Source organism: Nipponia nippon, unplaced genomic scaffold, assembly GCF_047370975.1.
Source record: "Nipponia nippon isolate SJK-2023a ecotype South Korea unplaced genomic scaffold, ASM4737097v1 scaffold_12, whole genome shotgun sequence".
In the NCBI taxonomy this organism is placed as follows: Eukaryota; Metazoa; Chordata; class Aves; order Pelecaniformes; family Threskiornithidae; genus Nipponia; species Nipponia nippon.
The window spans coordinates 19659902-19682403 of NW_028262313.1; the positions used below are offsets into that span (position 1 = coordinate 19659902).

Genomic DNA, 22502 nt, shown 5'->3' on the forward strand with positions numbered 1-22502 from the left:
AGATGCTGTTGTCTCTTAAATGTGGCCTATACCCTTCGTACCAGAATCTGCAGGAATTGTGCATGTATATATAAGATATGGCAGATCTCTAAGACAGGTTTTCTGCTGGTGAGCCACGGCTGGAAGTGCATTTGGTAATGCATTGAGTTTCCTTTTGGGGACAAGCAAGGAATGAGCCTGCTCACACCCTCTCGAGTGTTGCGTACAGTTTCTGCGATAGGCAAATAAGAGGCAACGAGCTCTTCATCTTCTACTTGCTACAGAATCATTTACTTTTTCACTGTCGGAGAATAAGACAATTTCAGTTTTATAACAGGTTAAAGCTTTATTGTCATAATCCAAATTGGTTTACTTCTCTTGAAGATATATCATGGCTTGACAATACTCTTTCCTAACTTTGGTTTTGTCCTCATGGTGGAGTTCAAATTCAGATTACCTTTCAGCTATAGATGAAGTTGCAGTTTCCCTTTATTCTGGATCAAACACTTGTCACAGGCAATGAAAACAGTGCAGCACTTTCCTTGAGGTGGAAGAGAAGCCCTCATTTGACGATCTCATGACTTCAGCGTGAGTTCCCATCATATCCAGAGCCATTCATTTCTCTGCCGTGCAGCATAGTGCTCCCTCAGTTATACTAACACAGCTGTTTATGGAGTCATGTTGTGAATTGGATCAGCAAACTCATCTGGGTTAAAACAAAACAAATAAAACCCCTGCAAAAGAGGTGGAGGGGGAGCACTTATAACTGGTGTTGCTTCTGAAATCCCTCTGTTCTCAGCTGTGTGTTGAACTCTACTGTCTTTCATGTTTATCTCGGGCTTACTAGTTCTTTGAGCTTTGGGATGGCATCCATCATGATTCTTTCTGACAGCATATTGTTCAAATCTTAGGACCCTTGCAAGATTCCTCATCTTCACCTATGTCTTCATCTGGTGGCCCATGCATGTGCTCCTGTGCTTTCTTTAGCAGCTACATAATGCAGCTTCTCTCTCCCACATAAACGTCCCACTGTTGTTTTTTATATCCCACTACTGCTGAAGTGATGTTTCTACTGTTAAGAATGTTAATTTAGTCATATGATCAATAGCTATTTTTGTGGAGAGTATGGTATTGAAAGCAGTTAATATATGGACTTTATAATTACATTTCTAACCACCAAACACTATGTGGAAAAAGTAATGGGTATATACAGAAAAAGAAAAAATGCACCCATCTTCAAGTCATGTTTCAGTTTCTTAGCAGTGTAGAGCATTTTTTGAATCATAAGACCTCAAATATCACACCTGTAGCCATATTGCATTTAAAAATTATAATCAGTTAGAGTTTGGAAGAATCCATAAGACTCATTCACAGTTCAGCTGTCTTGCCAGAGAGTCTCTTTTTTTCATACTAAACCCATTTTTTGAATATGACAGCCATAAATAACTCTCATCCAAAGGCAGTCGCTAAGGTATAAGTCTTAAACTTTTGGGCAGAAACATATGAAGGATTTATGAAGTCAGATAGAGATGCATAAGTATAAGAGACTTGCAGTCTGTCAAATCACCTGAGATTTGTAGGTTGGACTCTACTGAATTAAAGTAAAATTCAAAAAGCTGCTGAAACTATATTCTGGTCTCTTTGATCCCTTCCCACTATTCAAATTAGACTAATGGTTTGTCTAAGTTCTGCTGAATGTTCAATACAGGCATTTATAGGCTGCACAGACAATGTGAACAATAAACAACTTCATTAATAATTACATAAAAATTATTCCCATGTAAGCAGATTCTTCCTCGTCCACACTCATTCCGGTTATTGGGAACAATGCAGCATTCAATTTGCTAAACAAAAATAGCTACTTATTATGGCGGGAACAAGATGCAGATTGCATTAGGATGGCATTTCATCTTATCTGTTAGAGCTTCTGGGATTATTCTTTCCTTCTCCCATTTCAAAAGGAATTCATTATGCTGTGATGTACAGCAGGAGTACAGCTCCCTTTATAAAATTATTAAGCTGCTTTACAATTAAAATTACCATCTTTTGTCCTGTTGCTGTTGTTTGTAAGTGAGAAGAAAAACTGAATGCGAAGTAGAATTATTGTAAAGTACGTGCTTATTTTTCAGGAGCGTATTTTCCATTTTCTTATGAAGTACTGATGTTGCTCTAGTGTGTATTATTAATCACATATTTTATTTATCTCGGAGTAGTAGAAGCCCCCAGTTGGGACTGGGAGTCCTACTGCGTGATTGCTGCACACACATGTAATAATAAAAGAATAAAAGGGATCCTGCTTCAATCTGTACAGAAGGTTACTACCAGCACAGCTAAAGGCCTCCTTTCTGCAGGCCTCATGGGGCAACGGCTTCACTCAGATTTTGTTAACAACATTCTTTCACTGTCACAAAGTCCACATGGAGCAATCGCTACACCCAATTAAATCACGATTACTGAATGGCAATGGATTTTGTTAAAAAAGAATTGAGAAAATTGCGTTGTCTTGTGGCAATTTGTTTGGCATTGCAGCCTGCTTTATAGGTGGTGGTACTCTTCTATTGATTCTTGATGGCATCATAACCCAGTACACAAAGGAGAGCTTAATTTGTTGGATCGTATCAGAGGAGATCCAAGGGGGAAGTTCAGTAATTGCTTTCTGCTTCTTGAAGGTTTCCTAAGTGGGACTCCACTAGGCTTCGCAGTTTACACATGGAGCCGTTGAAGGCGCTAGGAAGGAGACAATGATTAGGTTATAGTATGTTGATGGTAGTTAGCTCTCTTGTTTTCATTCATCTAACCCAAAAGGAACAGCACTGTACATCCTAATGCCTGGGATGTGAAGGAAAGCTTTCTGACGCTGAATCCGGGTGAATCTGAGATTATATTAGTAGTTACAAAGCATCAGCAGGGTTAAATTAGTACCTTTTTTTTTTCCGGGGTGGAGCAATAGTAATGAAAATACCAGGTAACTGATGTAAAAGTCTGAATAAATAATGAAAAAATTGGGGAGTGGTAATTATCTAAAAAGTTTGCAGTCTGAAAACCTCTGAATCACTTGACAGACTGTGTATCAAGGTTTAATAAATGGAGTGTAAAGGAAAAGGAATATAGATCACATGGTCAAAATGTGGAGATATATCCTAGAAACGTCTGATTTTAAAATGGACTTCAGAGAATCATTGTCAATACTAATTAAACATGATGTGATAGCGAGATGGATTAATGTCATAAGGAATATCAAAAAAGAGTGAAGTATGCCAAGTGAAAAGCTGAAGGCTGGCCTCAGTTCAGTTACTCATTCCTGTCTTCCGTTCAGTGTTCCATTGTGGCTGTTGGCAAGAGAGAGAATAACAATACCTAGGATGCACTGCAGAAAAAAATGGCATATACTGAATTCTTCACCTTGTACGCTCTGTATGATGAACGCGTGCCACACGCTGGTGATAGGCAACAGATGCTACATTTTAATTCAGCGTTAGTTAAGTGATGACATTGAGGTGATTAAAACTACATTATATTCTGATGATCCTTTGTTAATAAAAGAAAACAAACAAAAAACCCCCGAGGTCTAAGATGTGAAAACTTCAAAGGTTGGTAACATCTTAAGTTAACCAGCTGTTTCAGTCAAGGGTTATTTTTTGGTTTTGTAACAAGAGTGTATAGTAATAGCAATAAATACATGCAGTCTTTATTAGTAACGTGGCACATCGATGTAAAGAGTAAATACATCATCAGGTTTGGAAATGTCCTTCATTAATCTTAACAAACTTAAAAGTGATGAAGGATAAAATCTGTCACACCTCTTTAATTTTAACTGCACGTGAATATTATTGACTGGTACACTTGAGCACGGGAGTCCTCTCTGCAGGAAACAGAAACATCAAGGACAATACCTATATCATTTTTATATACTGTTTTGTCAATGCGTCTGACCTGTAATCAGACAAAGACCATTTCTAGGAACAAAAGTGCAGTGAGTTTCTAGCCTCATTAATCTTCAGCCTATCTAATGAGATGTCTAATGCGGGTTTGAACTGATTTTTTCTGATACAGATTTTTATTCTCTCAGAGCTAGACTGAATTCAGTCTGCTCACTTTCCCAGGTGAGTGATTTGTTGCTAGATAGCAATGATTTGAAATCAGTGTTATGCTGAGAAATATTTGCAGTTGTAGTCAGAAGAAGAAATCTTTATGCTTTTTCAATATCCTATCTTTTCCACAGCACTTTTAAAAATAAATAGAATTCTAAAATGATTTTAGCATAAGCCCATCGTTGCTTTGTTGGAACATTATTGTATGTGTCAAAGAAGAGTTGGTACCACCTGGGTCTTGATTTGCCCTGCAGAAATGATAAGCATGTATTGACATATTCATTCAGTATTTTATGTTGGGCTTTGCAACATTCACTTTTTGGTTTTACTTGTTTTTGTTGGGCATGTTTGGCACAAAGACAGACAAATATTGGTTAATAAAGTGGAAGTATAGTTTAACAAAGGAAGTACTCTGGACTAGACACACTGTTGTTACCAACAGCTATTAGTTTCATATGTAGTAAGTATTTTCTGTTTTATTTTGTGATGTCTGATATTGTTCTTTGTTTCTTCATGAAACAGATAGCTTGCATTAAGAGAGAGATCGCTAACTTGTAATGAATAAATCACACCTATGCATGCAGATTTACATTACACACCTGACATACATGTGTTTTTCCATATGTTATTATAATATCAAATAATTCTTCTGGTAGCTCTGCTATTATACTTTTTCTTTCAACATTAATGAGAAGTTTCATTTAAAATGGTAAGAATACAATAAGTTATAAAGTCTCATTGAACATCATATCTTACGGCAGTTAGTGCTTTTTAGTATTAAAATGACTTCAGGTGACTGTGCTAGGCTTCTGGCAGGATACTGGTGTGTGTGGTCTGTATTTCTGAGTAATCGTAATATTTACAATAAGTCATAATATTTTAGTTTTGATTTGAGGTGTAAGTTAAGCATAGCCTGTAGAAATTTTTTTCCCCAGCTTTTTTTTTTTTTTTTTTTTTTGAGAGAGAGAGAGTTGGCAGCTTTCTGCTACTGACATACTAATTTTGCTGTTAAAATATAACTTGCATGATGACTTGGAAAGATATGATTGTACATGCGATCATACTATACCATTCATTACATGAGGAATTATGTAAGATTATAGCTGAGTTTTTGACCAAAGCATGGGAAAGTATTATCACAATGATCTGTTAAGGATTACATTTTTTAGATCAGGTGAGAAGAAGGAAAAAAACAAACAAACAAACAAAAAAACCCACAATGTGAAGGCCATCTGCTCCTACCAAATGAACAGAGATCTGTCGTCTTGGGTGTGTTCAAGTTTTTTTCAGTTCAGGAAGGATGGGGTCTGGAATCTATCATTGCAGCCAGGTTCATATAATTTTCTGGAGAAGGAATTTGAATAGGACGTGCACAATTACCAGATTTGTGAGAAGGGCGAGAGAGTCTGTGGAAGGCGGTAGCGTTAGTGCGTAGCGGGATCTGAATCAGTGCGGGAGGTATCTTTGGGAGAGGTGCATTGCAGTACTGAAATCAGGCCCCAGAAATGGTTTCTGTGTAACCACACGGGCTGCATCATCTTTGTATGCATTCCTAAATGCAACTTTCCTGCCACTTCTGTATTTCTCAGCAGAATAGGAACTTGTTAGAGTGTGTTTTCAAGCACGTTTATCTCCGTGCGTTCAAATATCCCATTGTGAATTCTTGCTCTTTGGAAGATACATAGTTATCTAGTTTTGCTGAGCAATGGATTTACAGTTGTATCATTTCTAACGACGTTATGTCAAGGCTGCAGAGTAAAAAGGAAACGGCAAGGATTTAACTAACTTACGATTGTTTGTGACTTCTAAGTCAAAGTCATGTCATGAGATGCAAAAGTAGGAAGTGTCACTTGCATGGTAATTTTACCTCAAGTGAAATGTGGACTCTTAGAATTTTTAGCACATACTTGGCAGAGCAGAAACACTTAAGAGATTATTATGGACTATCTTCTTGTCAATATTTGATTTTCAAGATTTGGTTATGGAGCTTCAGTATTTTAATTTTCTGCAGAGTCTAATCAGAGTTTCTTTTCTTTTCCCCACAGATCCTAAGCCTTACATGTACATAGCTTCTTAATGCTCCTGGACATAACACAACTGATGCAAACAGACATATGCGGTGAAAACAAGAAGGAGCCAGCACGATGTTTTTCTGATTCCTAGTTCTACCTGCGTTTTGGGGCAAGAGGCAGACGTAGGCTCAGAATGCATCATGTAATAGATTACCTGTCAAGACAGATCCCTGTAAGACCACCGTGTTTGTGGTGGCATCCTTCTGACAGGCAGCGGAGGCAGGACAAACAGTTTTTTCTCTGAAGCAGAACTCTAAGGCAAAATAGAGTGTAGTTGCCAACAACCAATATGAAGGCAAAGCAGAATCAGAATAATTAAGGAATGTTTAGGACTGTCGTTCTGTTTGTAGCTTGGCAGACTGATGTGGTATCTTACGTGTCTCAAATGCAGCTTTCACCTTTGGTCCCATTCAACTGGGATGTTTCTCAGAGAAAACAGATTAGCCGTGACACTCTTCTTTCTCTTGCAAAGAATATCTCACACCACTGCAGGGTCTGGTGGCATGGAAATGTGCAAATCTATGAGGGGACGGTCACATTTGCACTTTGGGCTTTCACAAGCTATCCGGAGAGAGGGTTCCCTGGAAGTGCAAGCAGTATGCTGCAACACAGCAGCTGCTCCATGAGCTCCCTCTCATTTCACAGTTGTATGGGATGTAACGGCCAGAATTGCTAAAATTCTAAGAAAAACAATTAATGCTTAAACATCTGGTTTTCTGTTTTGAAACATTACCATAAAATTAGATAGCAGCAATATCTTGATAATACCTTTTCTTGAGAGGGGAAGAAAAAAAAAATCCACGTTTGCCAAAAAGCGATACTTTTTTCAGGAATATTTTGTGCTTAAAATGTGTCTTGGGCAGCTCTAGCAGCAAACCTACCCCAAGTGCTGTTGAAGAGTAACATTTGTTTTTACGATAAAGCCACACAGTTAAATGCAAAGATCCAGTCAGAAGGACTAGTATCAGTTGGTAGCGGAACTGTGAATCACTGAAATGCCTGAAAACCCCTTGTCCTAATCTGCATACGAGATGAACATAAGTAGGGGCCTTTATGCATGAGTTAGTTGTAAATTCTATGTAGCTTTATAGAACCTCATAGATTAGGGAGTCTTCTAATACTTCTTGAATACATTTGACTGATGAGTATACTGTACTTCTGCCCAAGCATCTTTGTAGGGTTCATAAGTCACAGGTTTTTCTAAGAGAAGAGGCACAGGAAAGGCCATCACCTGGAAAGGAAAAGTCCATGATTGCAGTGTGGAAAAATTATGGAATTATGGCCGCCTCAATTCTTTGGCACAGAGACATTACTATTCAGAATCATATACCTTCCTGAGGTCGGCAATGTAATTTTCAGATTATAAATTAGGAAATAGAAAGAAAATGTGAATTAAGCCTAAGCACAGGAGACGGGAGACATTATGAACACTGTAGCTATTAATTCTCTACACAGAAGAATAAATAAGACAAAGACTTTAATTACCTCTCTTTGGGGTGCATTTGATATTCCCCCTCTGCCGCAGCATGATGTTGCTTGTTTTCTGGGCAAGAGTCAGACCACCTCTGCTTTCAGCAGTGCAATTTCCAGTGATGCTGACTGAGAAGAACCACTGTGGCTTTAAAATTAGTGTTGTCTTATTTGTCTTTTCAAGTTCATTTATGTCAGTTGCCACCAGAGCCAGAGTGCAATCTCTTTTTAATCATTTCTTCGTTCCCCCTTGAATGGTTGCAGTATAGCCGGCTAGAAACTGAGATGAAAAACTCTGCTTAATTTGGTTGCCTTTCATCAGGAACTTCACTTAATTCAGAGCCACTCTATTAGACCACAGATGTCAAGGCAGCTCAAGACATTAGCTGTCAAAGTAACTCTCCATAACCACCTGCTATTTACATGCAAAACATGCCTCCCTGTTGAGACTAAAACTGTAAACACATTTCTAGGAGAAAACTACTGGCTTAAGCTATGACAGAAACTTTTTCTTTTTTGCTTTTATGTGATCTGGGAAAAAATTCCCTTGCTGTCAAAATGAATGCAAGAAGCCCCATTTGGAAGAGCTCTTATTGCTTTAAATGCTTCCACAAAACTACTTGGATTTTACTTTTGCAAAAAGGTTATAATTTATTTGTCTCTCTTCAGTCCTGTCTACCCCATAGCAACTGTGATTACATACAAATAATAAAATCTGATTGTCTTGTCTTGCAGTATGACAGAATCGCTGCTTCTGCTGCAATACTAATAGCTGGTTATTTATACCTTTGTGCTAATTCAGCTCTGCTGAATAATGCTTTAGAAGGTCAGCTTCTCATCCATCTGTGACTGTTTGCTACTCAGCTGAACACGAGGTGTCTGTTTTCTCCGGATCCACTGAACAGCTATCGAATGAAAGATAAGCCTTTTAGTTCCTTCACCCTCAGTTCATGCCTTCATCCTCAAGGCACATTAAAAAATAAGAGCTATTCCGCTGGTAGCATGAGACTGTGGCCTAAAACTCTTGACAGTATTAATACCTTTTGGTGATCCGTGGTCTAGAGATGTTTGCTAACACCATATGGATGTGGGTAGATATTCTGTCACAACTTCTGCTGGTGAAACTGGTTGAATAGTGTAACTTGATTAAACAGATGTCCAGTTCGGAGGCCGTTTAATGTTTTAAGTTCCTACTTATGACAGTAGCCCAAATAAGGTAGTGGTGTAACTGAAAAGTTGCAGAACTAAGCAGAGAGCAAATGTAGACCTATTATCTTTTGCAAACAGGTCATTATTTTTTTCTGAGAGGAACTGCTAAAGTGTATCTTTAGATATTGGTAGTCATCTAACTGTGTAAGAAAGTTCATTATTCAGGAATTTTGAGATCTTATCCTCCTGATATGAGAATTAGAGAGGTGTATTAGAAAGGCAGTAGTCACTGCATTGGCATCAGATGGAATTTCATCAAGATTAAATTTATTCCAGTACATTTAGAAAGTAATTATTGCCACAGAAATGTTATGCTAGTCTAATATTTTTTCCTGTTAATACAGAGCTCAAAGCTCTGGGTTATGTCAGGCTAAGTTGATGGTTTTAATGTAACAACTCTCTGAGCTTCTCGTCCTTTATTCCTTATATATTCTGAATTTCGACGACTCCTTGAGATTGAAAGGGGACATAGGGAAGAGCATATGACTATTACTGGAAAGAAATCTGCATATGGAATCCCAAGCAGGCAACTTTTTCACGAAATTGAGGCTATTTCAACTACGCAGAACTCAGTTTGTGCAGAAAGATAGATTAGGTGACCTATTAGGAGTTTTTCCATTTCTGATTTTATGCTTCTGAGAATACAATGCTTGCCACCAGTGCCTGAAAGTCATTATTCCAATGTTCCTTTTCTGCTGATGAGAGAAACGCCCCTCAGAGATTCCTACATGTTCATGGCATCTAAGAGATGGCAAATTAGGCAGGGAAAATGGGAGTAAGTTAAAGGATATTGTAATGCCTAAATGGAAAAATAATGGACTCCCATATCAGAATATCCCATCTACCTACGAAAAACCTGAAAGGTTATTTTGATATGACTTTTTTGACTCATTTTGCTCCTGTGCGTATTATGAGTAGAAAATGAAAACGATAAAACAAATTTGAAGGTACGTAAATGAAACAGCAACCAGTAAATTAAAATGATCAGTCCTGGAAATGCTGCTAGGCACATAGGTTTCCTGCTAGCTGCTGCTGCCCTGGCCCTGGTCCGCAGAAGAAAGTTGTCGTGTTGGGAGCGAGAAGGCCGGCTGTCCAGGGTGCGGCAGCACAGCCGCTCTCCTCTTGGGTGGAAATCAGACAGCAGCGGCAATTGACTGCAACAGCAGAGACTGCGAATTTGGGGCAGCCCCCAGCAAATTACACAACAGGCTTACTGCCTAAGGAAGCGGTAAAGAGTACAAACTTAGTCAAGGCTAAATAAGAATGACAGGACTGTGCACCCCAATTAATAGGGTGAATACAGACAGATGGATATTGGAAACATAACCTTTTGTTTCCAGTTATATCTTTTAAGCAAAAGGCAGGGGGTGGTTTTTTCTGATTTTATGAACAGGAGACAGAAAAGCAAACGCACCTTGTAGCTCTGAGGTTGCATATATTATATTTTGTAGCATCTCTTAGCAAGGAGAAAGCTAAATGCAGAAAAACGCCTAAAGCTAGAGATGCTCAAGGTTCCTTAGAATGAGATGTGAAAAAAGAAAAAGTGTTCTTTGGGGGAAAAAGCTTTCAGGGATATTTCTGACCGTGAACATGCTTTTGGGCTTGTACTGGATCTAGCTATGGAGAGATGGTAACAGTATGTACTGTATACATACAGCATGGATATACTGACTGGTTTCGTCGCTATAATTGAGACACTTTAGTCATGTCATTCTGTTAAAATAATTACTTAGAAGGAATGTCGAGGATGGAAACTTGGAGTAGCACAGCAGAGGCTCAGGTCCATCGTATGTAGCCTATAGATCTATTAATAAGGATTTAAAGTGATATCCTCCGCTGTTCTAAAATAATGGAGTGGTGCTGCTCTGCACCACCTGATTCCCACCCTACATCTTTTCAGCCTCGTGCTGCCTGTAGGTACACCGTTGTAGCCAGTGCCACTCTGAGTTTGACGTAGGTATCCTAGAACAGAAGAGAGCCCATACAGTTGCAGCGGAGATTGTGTCTCTGACAAAGGCTAGGGCTTCGGGAAGCTCTACACAACAGGCCTTTTCTTGTTTTAATTGATAATTAGGTATTTTTTAAACAAGCAGACTCTTGGACATTTACCTAACATTCAGCTCTCTGTTCTCCAAAATAATTACTGACATGAGGTGAGGGTTCTTTTCATGTCCTCTTTAGCAGAAGGCATTCCACAGAGAATTAGTTCAATGTTTTGGGCTTCCTGCGATCTCCTTTCCCAATAATTAGTTCAATTAGAACACACATTCATCTTTTAACTCTAGTTTCTTATTGTAGAGGACTTGTATGTCATAGCTTCACTACTGTTCATAATTTTTGTAACAGATAGCTTCAGAGCTATTTATTGTACAGCATAAAAGAACAACAAAGGCTTTTGATTACTAGCCTTTGATAGAGACTAGATAAGTTGGCAAGCAGATGGACTGGGAGATGATAAAAGAGATCAACCTTAAATATGGCTTGCTAAAATGAGGAAACAGAACTTGGGCAAACTTAAATCCTGATTAAATGTATATTTTCCTGAGTAGAAATGGGCTCCTGAATTGAAGATTTCCTTAGATAAAACATTTATTGACCTTACTAGTTAAAAAGATACAGTCTCTGTACAGTGACTGGGATTGATTCTTTTGAGTTGGGTTTGTATCAGCATCGTATGCTGATTTTTATACAAAAGCACATGACAATAATTCTTGGAGATGTGGAGACGTTACCCAGAAGGTAACAGGGTTTGGGTGGCTTTCCTGTGTCACAGCTTGGAGTTGGGGAAGGAGCCTCGGTGGTGCAGGCTTCCAGACTAACTCCAGCAGAAGGGTGCCTCAGCACGTGGAAGTATCGCACAGGAGCCAGTATTAGAATCAGTACTGAAAAACTAGTCCTGTGCGCTACCAGAGTGCTTGGCACTAGATTGAGAAACTGTAACTAGACCAATGAGGATATCACAGTTTACGCCACTTCGAACAGAGGTTCTTGCTAATGTTTTCAATCAAACTGCCTACAAATACTGTATAAATCTAATCATCATTAGAACAATCTAATTATACCTTTTTGTGTGATAAATAACCGAGTACTTATTCAGAAAGTATATTACTAATATTGATGCAGATATACTGACCTATGTCATTGTTGCTCAACTGTTGTTTTTTTTATGGTGCAGTAAATTTACACTAGCAAAGAGTAAACAGTGATCTTGTTCGTTTGTTTGTTTTTTCCCCTGCCACTTAACTCCATTGCAAATCTGCAAGTACATTGAAGTGATCTGAGCTACAGTGTGAGAATGGGGCCAGCCACCAAGATTTTCATGACCTTCTTTACCTCTAGTATGCTTACAGTAGTTCCAGACAGTAGCATTTTCTTTGAATTATTAGTTTATCCACATTTCAGATCATAGTTCACTGGAGAGAGCAGTAGCTGGAGAACCACTCCTTCTTGGGAGTGATGGGCTTGTAAGGAACGTTGTTGTCTCCTTCCTAAGCAGCACCGCTGAGGAATGGTGATGGGAAAGGTAAAACACACACGTTTAATGAAGGGAGGTAATAGTGAGCAGTAGAATTGTTGCCTTTTATCTGGACGTTATTTTCCTCCTGTGCTATTTTCATCCTTGAAGGTCTGAGTTACTCAGCAAACAGGTGCTTTTAAAGGCACCATTATTTCTATGTGCAATTAAGCCAAGGGATAAATATGCATCCTGGCTCTGAAGTTAAAAGGCAGAGGTTTTCTGCTCATTCATATGCTATGCATTTGGGCTTCAACTTTCATGAAAGTCAGATTGTCTCCCTGCATGAACACTGAATTCAACATAAAGAAGAAAACTAAATTAGGAGATGAGTAGTTAAAGTGAAGTGTTAAATTTCAATCCTGACTTTAATTAAGTGGCTATTGTGTTCCTAAGTACCTGAAAAATTAGCTTCTATACATTAAATACTTGTTAAAGGCTAATTCTTAGAAATTACCAATACAACTTTTTAGAATAGATTAAAATATAATACACATCTTACATTAATAGGTTTGGTATTTTATTAGAATTCATCAATAAAACTAGCTTTTAATGATCCTTTTTGAACATTTTTTCTTACATTGGTGCTGTCCTTTGTAATACTGTATAATGAATACGTTTAGAAGCATCTGTGAGTTTTTGCTTCGTGCACTTGACATGATTCTGGCCTTTTAACTTTTAAAACATTTCTCCAATTAAGCTGTTCAAGCCCTTAAGGCTGTCCACAGCTGCTGCAAATTGATTTCTCCCATGGTGATATTTAGAATCCCTTGCTGAAACATGAGAGGGCAAAAACCCAGCATTTTTTAATATCTCTTTTTTATCCTTTTGGACTTCCTGTGCATTTTTAAAGGTAGCCTGAAAGTTGCATTTTTCTGTCCTTTCTTCTTCTTCATCTCCCCCTCTACTGATCATCTTGAAAATGTTTATTTCTAAAGGCCATCTTATCCGGGGTTAATCCTTAAAAATGTCCCTCGCAGAACCTTTGGCTAGAAGAAATCTGAAGTGTAAATGAGAAGGCCTGAAAAATTATAGAGAAATAAAGTTGTAGCTGTAGTAGTGCAAGATGATAAGGTTGTTTATGTTCAAATGTTTGCCCATTTTTGCAGTTGAGGTATTAGCCAGCTGTAACCTGTGTGGAATCACTCGTTATTGGTGAAGTGAACCATAGCCTGAGAGCTGAGCACCACTTAACTCCTGGAATTCCTGTTGAGATTTAACTGATGGAGATGCCTTGTACTGGTCTTCTAGTTGGGAATCAGCTCTTCACCTCATCAAAAAAATATTTCTCACTACTGTAGCCTTACTTCTAATGGTTCACTGTAGAGTTTCTTTGCATTTGATCCAAAGACTTGTGAAGACATTTGGAGAGCACTTGTTTGGTTTCTGGATATACCTGCACATCGACATGTGAGCACGCTTGGCCTGGCTTTTATCTAGATAGTTTGTGTAGCACATACAATGAAGACATTGTGGCATAGATTTCAGCATTAAATCCGCTATCGTAGGTCTCTTCAGGGCCATAAAATTAAAACCTTGTGTCTTCATAACTGGTTAATTAGGTTAAAGATGACATACATACACACACACATGTAAGTATATGTACATATGACATGCCTGTGCTACCATTATGGCAGCGTCCCATAGCGCAGTGGACACAGAACAACTGAAATCTTAAGTTGTGCTAGTTTTTAATGGAAAATCAAAAGGTGACAAGCAGGTCCCAATTACAGAAATTCCATCCTGAGTGTTTGGAAGGATGGTCAAATTTCCAAAAGTTACTGATTTTCTGAAGTTAACAAACAGCCAGAAATATCAAGGATCTGTGTTGCTTTACAAAGAAAGAAAGAAAACTAAGTAGTTAAGCCAAATATGTCCAATTCCTAACATGCTTGTGAGTTTCTGTATTTTGCCTGGGCATTGATCAGGTGCAGATCTCCCATTAAGGGAAAAGTTTAAGGAAATGTTACAGTCATAACCAGGCAGACAGGATAACTCATGTTAGCCATCGTTTAAGTAATTTAATGTATGTCATGCCACAGACAGAACATTGATAGATCTCTGCAGTTATTAATATATTTGTATGTTTTTATGTCTCAAACTTTTCAAAATAGTCATTATGGCTTCCATTAGAACCTGTTAGTAACTGTGGATTTAGGAATTCCTCAGACCATTGTGTAATTGTTTTGTGACCAAGTATCGCACTAAGCTTTTTTGGTGTGCTGGGAGTTCAGGTGAGTGTCTGAACATTGATATATGAGGTTTTACTATTGCTGGGAGTTCAAATTTGGCAATGAACCTCTTACTTACAACAGGGTGTATGAAAGCAGTGACTCTGAATTGGCAAGCATCAGAAATAAAGATTTTATGATATTATTTAGTTTGATATTTAGTCTTGATCCTCTCATTAACCACTGAAGTCTCCTATTCCAGTAATTCAGGGAAGCCCCCTCCTCTCTAAGCACTTTATTTGATAAAGGCTAAAATATAATTCCTTAAGTTTCCAGTCTCATTAGTTTGACATTAAATCAGTTTGCTTACATGATTTTTATTTGCACACTGTTACTGATGGACATTTAACACTAAATTGCAACCTCAGTGAAGTAAATTCCAGACAGGCGGCCAATTAGGTAACGCAGTGATTAAGTCTCTGTTATCAGAAGCACCATTGCTCTTTTAAAGAGTGTGCATGGTTTCATTTCATCTCATCTAATTGTTATCAGCGAGCTGCCATTGGTTCGTTAAAAACCTTGCCCATTGAAATAGCAACAGTCTAATGACTTTATATAAAGGTCTTCTTCCAAGGGCCTCTGTTATTCATGGTAGACGCAAATTAGAATGAACTATTTTGAGGTTGGTTTTTTTTTTCAGTTACTACATTGTATCATAATTTTAAAAGCTATGTGTTGGAATCTAATTTGATTCCTAACTTATTTTTAACATTTAAATGAGGAAGAAAGGAAACAAATTCTTCTAGTAATAGCCTGACTCTTTTGTGTCTTGTTTAGGCTTTCTTTTAGGTTAATTACTTCTTCTCCAAATGAACATTATGCCAGCTAAGCTCACTGTCATATTTACCCACATTTTCAACGGTACATGCTAATTTTCTGACAGTTTTTTGTAGCACTAACTTTGAGAGAATTTGGCATTATTCTTGGAGTTTGTGAGGTTTTTTGAATGAAGAATGAAAAAATCAAGTAATTTTCATACGGCTATTTACAAAATTGAAAAATTAGTAGTTCACATAGACCTAGTTTTAAGTAACAGACTAGTTGATCAAATTTCAGGCTCCAAACATGTAACATCTTAATTCACTTTCAGACACTCAGTATTAAAAATTCCTTTAGATATTGTATCTTCACTACTTTGCTGCCTACAAAGGAAATTTTCCTATATAGTTTAAGCTAACTAAAAGATAAATTATGAAAATGTGTCTTGCATATTTTTTAGTATCACTTTCAACATGGTCTGAAAAAGTTAATATCAAACAACAAAGCATAAGAGGGCATCTCTCCAAACTTCTGCCTTAAAATGCAACCTGTAGCCAGAGAAAAGTAACTGAATGTATTAAGAATATTTACATAAAGTCTCTTGGCACAAATGGCAGCAATGTGTAATTATCTCCTTGTTATGCTCTGCTCAGTGATTAGCATTGAAGGGGAGGGACTAGGATAGAATAGGCATAGCAGGAAGGCAGCCAGCACATTAGCTGCCACTTGTGTATACATAACTCTTAATAAATCAAATTGGCAAAGTATCAGCTGGCACTTAGTTGCTGTACGTGTTGTGCAGTAGTCTTATACAAAATGTAATTTTTTTGACATAATCAATAATTATTATTGGAGACATCACAATTAAACAGTTAGAAGCAAGTTATTAAACTCTGTTGATGGTGTTTTCTGTGAGAGGTAATGAACTGTGCATACTAGAATTAATCTTACTGGTTTCCACTGAATTTGACTCCAAAGCCACTTCAAGCAAGACATCAAGTGACAGCAAGGCTGGAAGCTTTTATCGTTATGACAGACGCAGTCCGTCACGCTATGTCCTGAAGGCACAGTATTTTTTCTGTCTAGCTTTTGCGTAAATCTTAGTGAATACACAAACATGCCACACAGTGCTTATTTATGTTAGTAAGCAATTAGTTTTCCACTGTCTTAAGAAACTTACTGCATGAAAACAGATAGCAAAGAGCATATCCATTATAACTAAATTTTCAGATCTTTGAACTTTTTCCTATTCTAATGAGAAACTCTGTTTAGTCCCAGCTGTTCAGATTTTCATCTTTTCAGCACTGAAATTTCTCTTTTGAAGCTTGACATTGATAACCAGAACTTATTGGTATTGCTCCTTTGTTATAGCCTTGTTTACTCTGTCTGTCTCAATGCTGCACAAGTTATGCTTGCAAATACTATAAATCCATGCAGGAGCAAAGGCCATTATGATTCTGATAATCCTCCTGAATAAGAGCATCTTGCTAGGGAGTGGGCAACAGAGACTAATGTTAGTAATTCAAGGTCATTCTCTGGGCCAGCAGAAATTGGGATGCCATGAACCTACATTTATTTTGCAGCGTGAGGTGGAATACATGCTCTAGTCAAAAAGAAGCTCTGTATATACATAAGTATGTATATATGTGTATCATAAAATCAGAGAATAATTCAGGTTGAGAAGAGGCCTCTGGAGGTTAGCTAGTCTAAAGCCTGCTCAAAGCAAGGCTAACTGAACCTGAAGTTAGTTCAGATTGATGAATTTTGGTTTTAGGTTTTTATTCCTGTAAAAGATGGGTTTAGAAGATGTGAATGACATGGATTGAACAGAAGAAACAATCAGAAGATAGATGGTAAAAAAAAAAAAAAAGGAGGAGGAGTCTGAGGGAGGTTTTCTTTCTAAAAATTAGAAGGAAAAATAAAAAGGGAGAAAAATCAGCAAAGTAGGAGCAAGAAAAATCTCTCTCCCATAATTCAGCCTAAAGGCTTTTCTGCAGCAGCATCCTCATCAGACAGTGGAGAAGTGAGGGTAGCTGAGAAGAGCGATGTGTGCAGTTTTTGCTTGACTGAAAAATAGCAGATGAAACATGAATGTCTGTTGTTCCACAAGGTGTCATGAAACAGCACAATATTCTTTCTATTTATAATAGTTTTTCTGTCTTTCTGTGGTGGGTTGTCTGTGGCTGGCTGCCAGATGCCCGTCCAGCCGCTCTCTCACTCCCCCTCCTCAACAGGACAGGGGGAGAAGATAAGATAAAAAAAGCTCGTGAGTTGAGATAAAGACAGGGAAATCACTTACCAATGACCATCGTGGGCAAAACAGACTCGGCTTGCAGAAAAGCCGTGTCATTTATTGCCAATTAAAAATGGATGGTGAAAAAAAAAGATAAAAGCTAAACCACCTTTCCCCCAGACCACCAGCTTTGCTGCTGGGCTCGGCTGTGCCCTGTGGTGGGTCCGTTGCGGAGCCGGCCAGAACCGGCTGGAACTGGCTGTGTCCGGCTCGGGGCAGCCCCGGCCTCACCTCACAGAGCCCCCTGCAGCCCCCTGCTGCTACCGAAACCTGGACACGTAAGCCCAAAATGGTAAAAGCTTGTCAGTTAATTTATACTGTTGTGATTAACAACAGATATTCATTGGGTTTGTCAAAAACAGTTTTGAGTCCAAGATTTTAAAAACTTATGTTAAAATTTTCATTTGTTGATAGTTCTAGTACAGGATGGGCCGAGGAGACAGCCTCACAGAACAGGTGTTGATCAAATAAGGCTGTGTCCAGCTGCAGCGGGGTGCAGGGTGAGCTGGAGTTGTACCTGTGACAAATCTGTGATCTCAGGTGCTGCTTTTATTAGACTCAGCATTTTGGGGCACGACATAAAATTTACACTTGGTGTTAATTTAAGCAGTAGAGGAGAAACAGAGACCACGTTACCTCTTCAGAGTGTGGAGATGAGTGTGGAGATTTGTCCATGTTCTCTCTGGTAGTTCTTGAAAGACGAGAAAATTTATCAGCGTGGAAGATGTTGCAGACGCAACAAAACTTGTGCCTTCAGAAGGAAAGGGTGAGGGATTTGGTTCTGATACTGGGGGGACTTTTGCTTTTCAGCTACTCCGTCCTAGGAAAAAAGAAAAAAATAAATTAGAAAGCGTATCCCACTCATCCCCCCCAAACTAATAACACTACTTACAAAAAGATACCACAACCCAATGGCCAGTTATTCATTTGCAAGACATAAGAAACCTACAAGTTGGATGTAGTGCTTCTAAATGTTGTTAGATAATATTCATAGAGAAAGAAAGCTTTTCAATATTGAGAAAGCATATTCATCGTGAGTAGAACAAATATATGTACTAATCTGCTTCAAAGTCTTGCTGAGAGTAGTGTTTCTGAATGGAAAGGGAAGTTGGTGTTTCTCTGTGGAATATTCAGCGTGTACACTCAATTAGGGCTTACAGAGGCAATTAAGGCTGTAACTATACTAACGGAGAAGCAGCAGAGTTGTTTTAGCATGGCACTCCACTTGAATTAATATCTTCCACTTCTTTGCAAGGTTAATTAATGCCAGTTGTGATGGGGCTACTGGATAAGTACATGTTAGGTTGAAACTGCTGACTCATTTCATGGTTAAAGCTGAGCAGGTGTATGACGGCAGCCATGGATTTTTGGATACTCTTAATTTTTGCCGTATATGAGCCCCTAGCCCAAGGGTAGGTAGATTTTTGTTCGTATTATTTTGTTTATTTCCTCTCTTCACGTTTTTGAATTACCATTAGTCTTAAATGAAATGACAGATTGTTTTCTATAGATATATAGCCAACGCTATGTTTGCTTAAAAATGGAAGGTTTTATTTACACTCTACTCCCCCTGTAACAATCTTAACAGCTTGCTACATAAAATAATTAAAAACTGAGCTTTGCTGTTCCTCTTTCAAAAGAGCTTCTGTCATTTTTAAACATCTTCTAAACATCTGTCCTACCGTTGCTCTCTGTCAGAACGTTTAGACAATTTGTGATGTATTTTTCCTACTATTGACAATGCAAGCAAAAACAAATGAACACCTATTGGGTTGTATGCTGCTTCTGCAGTGACAATTATTTGAGAATAACATGGTAATTATGTGACAAATGCCCTTGTAGGTAGTGAGGGGGAGATCTCTTCTTCTCCAGTGATACGGTTGGAGGCACCTCAGTATGATTCTGTTTCCTTCTGAAAAGATTTTCTTCTAAACAAAAACGAATGTGTTGCTACACGGTAACTTACTAAATTTGCAATTTATGGTAGTTTTTAGGTACACTGTCTGTCTTTTGGTCTTTGTTTCTTGAAGGAATGCCAAGCACCCAGATTTCCCATCCAAGTGCTTTTGCAAAGTTCACCTCATGTTTTACAACATCTCAGTAAAATAGTGAAAGTAGCTTATGAACTATAAATGAATGACTGAGGTTCAAATTGCAGAAGGGGTCTTAGCTATTCTGGGAGTATATTGTAGATAAGGGGGGGAAAAATAAAAGAAAAAAATCTTAGAATGGACTTAAACCTCTGGTGACAAATTCCTTGATCAACAATATTAAAACTGTATCTCCCACATACCATTCATTAGAGATTATTTTTTTAGTACTGGTTGAACAATGTATGTTGGAGGTCAATGGACCCATTAATTGACCTGCAGCTAATTTTGAAATACCCAAGATAAAATCTCCTTCTGTATTGTTCAAGTATGCAGGGTCCCTGTATCAGGCATGTTCAGGTTCACAGGCTTAGAATTTGCTGTTCCTTCCAAATAATTTGTTTAGTGCTAAAAAAGTGCAAAATAGCACTTTGTCTCATTTGTTGTGAAAGAAAATGCTCTTTAGGTTTGCTAGTTAGAGATAACTTTTAAATATATGAATATTGCTTTTTCTGACAGTTGTACAAGGTATTCTATGCAATATATCCTCTCCCTTATCCTTCATTTCTCATTTCAGTAAAAGATTTGATCACAAGTTAATAGATGTAACTGTTCCGTTCTAGAAAGACCAAACACACCAAGTCATATCCTCTCTGGATCTTGCTGATTCCTACTAAACAACTTCTTAACATTAGTGATCGAGAGATACCTATCTCTCCTAAGCCCCAATTTTTTATTTGCTTGGTTGGTTTTTGGATATGAAATCCTGATACCATCTTTGAAGGTGAAGAGGTACTTGGGGATGAGAGGAAGTTGTCTTGTCTGGGCGTGGCTGAACTGCTTTGCAGAATGGCCACATCCCACAGTTCCATCAGGTTTGACCACCTTTTATGTACTTCTGGTGGCTGAAGTTCCTGCAGTCAACTGATGCAAGATTAGATTTTCAAACAGGCTAGCTTTCTAGGCTCTTCTACTAGCTTCAAAAAATTTTGAAGCATGACTACCACTCACCCTAAATTAAAAAGTATTAGGATACTTGTAATCTTTTTTTGGCTGCCTAAATTATGATAGCTGGTCTTAATGAGATTTAGATTTAGATTTTCTTTTCTCTGTGGTTTCACTTAGGAAACCTCTGCTTCCTTCCGTGAATCCCAAAAAGATGTTGTCGTTTTTCTTCACTCTTTTCTGAGGAAGCCAACAGCTCTGCAATTTATTTTAATCTGCAGTCAAACAGAAACTGATTTTTAGAAAAGTTATCCATTCTGTTCTCAGAGGCTTAAGTATTAGTTCTGTTCATCCAATCAACTGGTTTAGTACAGAACCAAGTAGCCTAACTACTGAATAAGTATCATGGAAAACTTGCCAGATCTTGAGAAGAAATAAAGGAGCACTGCCATATCTGGATGTAAAGAGAAAAAGGTTTCAGATAGGCGAAGATGGGGGTAGTGAGTGCAGCGAAGAACAACACTGAAACAAAGGTTTGTTGTAAGCTGCAAAATAAAATTTTTGTAATATTTTAAATACAGCATGAAAGAAACTTATTTAGTTTTAAAATCCTGTGGTATTGTTACCCAGCAGCTATTTCCTGCAATATAGAAAAGAGTTTGATTGGGTTAATTCTAAGGCTCAGCAGGCTTGACGGTATTTGTTTAATATAGGTATCACATTCTGGAGTCACCCTTAGAACTTACCCTAATACGCACGTCTACCTACCTGCATATGTTAACATGCAAACACGCATATAGATGTTTAAATGTGTTACGTCTCTGTTTGTATATGTCGGTGCACGTATATGGTGCGTACACACGATGTATGTGTCTCATGTCTGACAGACGTGTTAGCTTAAAATAAAACAGAAATCTGCATTTATTATTTACTTCAACACACTGTCTTTCAATGGACTGTTCTTTTAACTGAAAAAGCAGGTAACATGCATATTCTCTCCAGCTGTACTACTGTCGCTGAGTTTGGGGAGGGTGGGGGTGGTTACTGTGTTGTTTGTTTTTTTTTAAGCAGAAGTACATTCATCTTCTTCCTTGTGGAGTTTATACTATGATTTACTTCAGGAATATTTGTTCTTCACAGGATTTTACAGTACTCGAATGTGCATTTTGGAGAGTAAATGCTTTCATTTCTACTGGACATTTGACAGAGTAACTGTATGTGGCCAGCTGTTACACTACAAAAATCATGCAAGACAGATGTTTGTTAAAATGACTAGGATCAGAATAGATAAAGTGCAACCTTCTTATTTTCTCAATAGAATTAGGTTGCAGAAAAAGAATGTACGCTGATTAAGTATTTTTAAAGTAGATACTTGCACATTAGAAGCAATAGCAACGGTCAGCAAAATTGTCTGATAATCTTTAGTGCCTTAGCGTGGATTAATGCTGCTCTGGTCAAAAAGAAAAAAAAATGTTATAATAATAGTGACATGTGCTTACATGACCCTGGTGCAGATTTTCTGGAAGTTGCAGTGTGTTTGCTTTTCTTCCTTCTGCTCTGTGTGGAAAGTGTAGCTGTGTGTTTATTCCCCAAATATTACCGTATTTTAAAAAATGATTGTCAGTAACATAACTGCAACGAAAGAGCCCACTAAATTACTGTCTGAAAAATGTCATCATCAATGTTTTATTCACTTGAAAGTGTGCTTTTGTGTTGCAAATGTGCTACAGTAATTTTCTTTTATTTCAGCTATTATAACAGCATAAGTTATCTCAGTTATAAGCTTAGTTCCATTGACTATGATTTTGTAGTAACAAACTCTTTTGCATTGTAACAGCAATTCAGCTAC

At 37.9% G+C, this 22502-nt stretch overlaps 1 long non-coding RNA gene across 1 annotated transcript in view; it reads left to right on the forward strand.

Moving 5' to 3' along the window:
- Positions 1 to 22502, forward strand: part of LOC148056737 (uncharacterized) — a 288773-nt gene that overhangs the window by 191160 nt on the left and 75111 nt on the right. The window lies entirely within an intron of this gene.